This window comes from Octopus bimaculoides, chromosome 4 (genome assembly GCF_001194135.2).
Source record: "Octopus bimaculoides isolate UCB-OBI-ISO-001 chromosome 4, ASM119413v2, whole genome shotgun sequence".
Taxonomy (NCBI): domain Eukaryota; kingdom Metazoa; phylum Mollusca; class Cephalopoda; order Octopoda; family Octopodidae; genus Octopus; species Octopus bimaculoides.
In genome coordinates, this window is record NC_068984.1 from 97,169,811 (window position 1) to 97,175,482 (window position 5,672).

Genomic DNA, 5,672 nt, shown 5'->3' on the forward strand with positions numbered 1-5,672 from the left:
CTTTGGGAGCGAAAGAGTTTCGTTTATATTTCACGCCGAAGAAAAAGGTTTATTGACAATCCATTTAACAACAATGAAACAAAGAGGTATGTAACAATTTGTCAATGAATTACACAATATAAATAGGTAAAATTTCCCAGGCTCCCCCCCACCCCAACCCGTTTTTTGGACCACAAAAAGGGTTTGGTAATTTTTTAGATTAACACCCGCACGATTTCCACTACAGTTTTAGGGTAAGGGTTTTAGGGTTAGGATTAAGGTTAGGGTTAGAGTTTAGGGTTTAGGGTTAGTGCTAGGGTTAGGGTTAGGATTAGGGTTGATGTTAGGGTTACGGTTTTAGGGTCAGGGTTAGGATTAGGGTTAGGGTTAGAGTTAACCTACAAGAGACAGGCCGCTTATTTTTTGGTTAAGGCTGTTGGTAAGTTTTCCTAAGTTACTCCAATCCAGATCCCCAATGCAAACCTTCAGATCAACCTTCTCCTATGCAGATCTCTAATGCAACATTTAAAAAAAGAGTCAATAAGTGAAAATAACCAATAAACTGATTCCTTATGGGATTTCCCAATCAAATTGCCAGCAAACCATTTTCAGTCAAACCAATTTCAATGGATTTCGCTCAAATCTGATGTCGATGTTACTTATTTTGGTTTGAAATAAAGCACTTGATCACTTAATAATCCTAGCTTAATCCCGGGCAGCACTGCTAGTGTATATATATATATATATATACACAGGCAGTTATTGAGTTAAGCAAATTAGACACATCAAGTATATTAAATATATTAAGTACATCAAATACAAAATATGTATATATATATGTATACATGCAAAACGAGAGAAAACAAAAGGTGGAAACTTTCAGATGATGAATTATGAATTTATATGTATAAATATATATATATTTATATAAATAGGTCCAACTTAGAGTACAAATGACATAGAAATTTAAAGGGGTAGAATAAAGGTATTATGAATCCAATAGCTGTTTCTGGGGGCTCAACGATCCATAATAATGTTGGTGGATTTAGTCCATCACAAAATGTGGCCGTATGGATGCATCTAACATAGGATGAAATAAGCCTCCTTCATTGGGGTAGAGAAGAGCTTGCATTTCAAATCTTAATGCAGAGAAGCTTAAAGATGTAATGATTAAATGTGGAGAACGAAGTGTATGAGGGGGGACTGGGAGTATTGAGACAGGGAATGGTGAGAGGAGAAAAATAGTTTAAGAAGAGCGAAGTACTTCACTGAGGCAATGACTAATGACCAAGACCTTTGGAAATATGCTGTGCTTGAGAAGACCCAGCAAGGCAAGTAAGGCCACAACCCGTGGCCTATGCCAGTGGTGTAACCAGCCCACTTATGCGTACCTTTCTTTCACTCTGCTTGCGAAGACCTGTTGAGACAAGTGAAATCGAATTCAAATTCGCTAACATGGCTGATGACAACACTGCCTGACTGGCATCCGTGCTAGTGGAACACCAAGAGCACCATCCGAGCGGGATCATTGCCAGGGCCGCTGACCGGCTCCCGTGCCGGTGGCACATAAAAAGCACCATTCGAGCATGATCGTTACCAGCATCGCCTTACTGGCACTTGAAAAACAACATTTAAGCGAGATCGTTGCCAGTGCTGCTGGACTGGCTCCTGTGCAGGTGGCATGTAAAAAACACCATTTGAGCATGGCCGTTGCCAGTACTGCCTGACTGGCCCTCATGCCAGTGGCACGTAAAAGCTTCCACTACACTCTCGGAGTGGTTGGCGTTAGGAAGGGCATCCAGCTGTAGAAACTGCCAGATCGGATTGAAGCCTGGTGCAGCCATCTGGCTCACCACTCCTCAGTTAAAACTGTCCAATCCATGCCAACATGGAAAGCGGATGTTAAACGATGATGATGATGATATTTGATGTATCTAATTTGCTTATCCCCATAATTGCTTCTACACCCGCTCAACCTGATCCCTCTTATAGCCTTTCTTTATCTTGTGGAATGAGCACCTGTAAAGACATCAAAGTCTAAGTTTTAATCTTCTGAGCACTGCTAAGTATCTTCTATACAGAGAATATTTGGATCTATATATATATATATATATATATATATATATATATCATCATCATATATATATCATCATCATATATATATCATCATTATCATCGTCGTTTAATGTCTGCTTTCCATGCTGGCATTGGTTGGATAGTTTGACCGAGGAGTGGCAAGCTAGGAGGCTGCATCAGGCTCCAATCTGATCTGGCAGAGTTTCTACAGCTGGATGCCCTTCCTTATGCCAACCACTCCGAGAGTGTAGTGGGTGCTTTTTTTACATGCCTCCGGCACAGGGGCCAGTCAGGTGGTATTGGCAATGACCCCGCTCGAATGGTGCTTTTTACGCACCACCAGCACAGGAGCCAGTCTGGTGGCACTGGCCACAACCATGCTCAAAGGGTGCTTTTTACATGCCACTGGCATGGGTGCCAGTCAGGCAGTACTGGCATTGGCTATGACAATGATTTCACTTGACTCAACAGGTCTTCTTAAGCACAGTATATTGCTCAATAATTGCTGGGTACTCTTAAACGGGCTGGTTATGCGACACTGGCATAGGCCACGTTTACGGTCTCACTTGGCTTGCTGGGTCTTCTCAAACACAGCATATCTCCAAAGTTCTCGGTCACTTGTCATTACCTCCGTGGTGCTTCACCACCTCATCCCAGCTCTTCCTGGGTCTACCTCTTCCACAGGTTCCCTCCACTGTTAGGGTGTAACACTTTTTCACACAGCTGTTCTCATCCATATGCAACACATGACCAGCGCAGTCATCTCTCTTGCACACCACACCTGATGCTTCTTAGATCCAACTTTTCTATCAGGGTGCTTACACTGTTGTGTATGCACACTGACATTACACATCCAGCAGAGCTTACTAGTTTCATTTCTTGCAAGCTTATGCTTCAGCAGCCACAGCCCATATTTCACTGCCATGCAGCATGGCAGTTAGCACACGTCATACAGTCTACCTTCCAACCTGAGCAAGAGGCCCCCTTGTTACCAGCAGAGGTAGGAGCCCTCTGATCTTTGCCCAGGCTATTCTTATTCTAGCAGCTACACTTTCAGTGCACCCTCCCCGACTACTAACTTCGTCACCTAGATAACAGAAGCTATCAACTACTTCTAGTTTTTCTCCCTGGCATGTGACGTAAGTGGTTTTCTGCACATTTTCAGTGTTTATTGCTCCTATGCATCTACCACACACAAAAACTATCTTCCAAGTTAACCTTCCTTTGATATTGCTGCACCTCTTATGTGTCCATAGCTTACACTGGATACATCTTATGGAGTTTCTACCTATGCCTTTTCTACAGATCAAGCAGGGCCATCTACCTGAAGGGACTTGTGATTTGTCTGCCTTCCTACTTACTAAGACTTTGGTTTTTACTACATTGACTCTAAGGCCCTTTGATTTTAGACCTTGTTTCCACACCTGAAACTTCTCTAGTTCTGATAGTGACTCCGCTATTAGAGCAAGGTCATCAGCAGAGAGGAGTTCCTCTGTTATTGCCTGGAGGTCTATGATACATTCATATACATACATACATACACACACATATGCGCGCACACGCACACACACAAAGTACTATCAATGATGAATGTTTGAAATTTCCCCCTCTGAAAGTGTAGTTAAGGTATTGAACTACTGAGTATACAGAGCAAGAGTTAAATTCTTACAGTAATTGTTGTATAATGACTTTCTAGATAATAGGTTTATGTTTTCATAACTTCAGGACATCATGTGGTTGATATCTAACTGCAGCTTCTATAGTACTATGGAGATGAATCCTCCTTGAAATAGCATGGATGGCCAAGGCAACAAGTACCCATACAACAGATAAGTATCTTGAAAGTTGGGTTAATAGTTTCAGTAGTCATAGAGGTTCTTAGCACCATTAGAGCGTAATCGTTACCAGCGTTGCCTTCTAGCATTTGTGCTGGTGGCACGTTAGAAAATCATTCGAGCGAGGTCGTTGCCAGTGTCACTGGACTGGTTCCCGTGCAGGTGGCACGTAAAAAACACCTTTTGAGCATGGCTGTTGCCAGTACTGTGTGACTGGCCCGTGCCGGTGGCACGTAAAAGCACCCACTACACTCTCGGAGTGGTTGGCGATAGGAAGGGCATCCAGCTGTAGAAACTCTGCCAGATCAGATTGGAGCCTGGTGCAGCCTTCTGGATTGCCAGTCCTCAGTCAAATCGTCCAACCTATGCTAGCATGGAAAGCAGACGTTAAACGATGATGATGATGATATATACATATATATATGCACACACACATATGCAAGAGAGATGACTGCGATGGTTTGGTCATGTGTTGCATATGGATGAGGACAGCTGTGTGAAAAAGTGTCACACTCTAGCGGTAGAGGGAACCTGTGGAAGAAGCAGACCCAGGAAGACCTGGGATGTGTTGAAGCACAACATTGGGCATCACTGAGACAATAACAAGTGACTGAGACCTTTGGAGATATGCTCTGCTTGAGAAGACCTGGTAAACCAACCTATTTAAAAGTACCCTTCAATCATTGGGCAGTAAACTGTGCTTGTGAAGACCTGTTGAGGCAAGTGAAGTCGTTACCGTGGCTGATGACAGAACCGCCTGATTGGCACCCAGTCCAGTGGCACATAAAAAGCATGATTCAAACATGGTTGATGCCAGTACCAGCTGATTGGCCCTCATGCCACGTAAAAAGCACCCACAACACTCTTAGAGCGGTTGGCGTTAGGAAGGCATCCAGCTGTAGAAACATTGCCAGATCAGAATGGAGCCTGGTGCAGTCTTCTGCCTTGCCAGCCCTCAGTCAAACCGTCAAACCCATGTCAGCATGGAAAGTGGACATTAAACAACAATGATGATGATGATATATATATATGTAAATATACACACACACATATATATATATGAAATCACTCACTTGCTTCATTTGACCCATGACATTGCTATGCCATTGGAAGTTTAGCTACACAAAGTATATTACATGAAAGATGTGTGTGTGTGTCTCTCTCTCCCTCTTTCCACACAAAATTCAAACGTATTAGTTTACCTGATTAAAATTTTGGCATGAAAAATTGCTAAAGGAAAGTGAAAACACTGGATACCATTTGAAAACTAGTCATTTTTAAGGGGTAAGTAAAAGATATTTCGTTTTAATATAATACTTTGTTTCACACACACAAACACTAGCGTGGTTTTTATAAGGATTTTGTATCATTGTTTCTCTCTCCTGTCCAGACTTCATTACCACTAATTTTTATAATGGTACACTTGTAAAAATTTAACGAAACTTTAAAGAAAGAAACAGCCCCTGTTTTCCAAACAAAAAAGTACTTTGTGACATATTAGGTCACCGTAATTCATTCATCGAAAAAAAGAAAAACATTTTCCAATAATTCTGGTTTCCTCGTCACTCTTTTGATGAAGAAAAATAAGGGGTTTGCAGTATATTAGTCATCCGTAATGCATGCCATTTAAAAGGTATTTATATAAAATTTCATTTAAAAAAAAAAAACATTTTCCTAAAAGTTATAAAGGAAAAACATCAGATTAGATTTCGTGCATTTTTCGAAGGCCTTTCACCACCCCCATTGCTCTCCGCACATTTTTGTTTTCAGATTCGTTTTCTA

At 41.7% G+C, this 5,672-nt stretch overlaps 1 protein-coding gene across 2 annotated transcripts in view; it reads right to left on the reverse strand.

The window, feature by feature from the left end:
* The window catches only part of LOC106876835 (RCC1-like G exchanging factor-like protein), a 48,512-nt gene that overhangs the window by 40,234 nt on the left and 2,606 nt on the right, over positions 1-5,672 (reverse strand). The window lies entirely within an intron of this gene.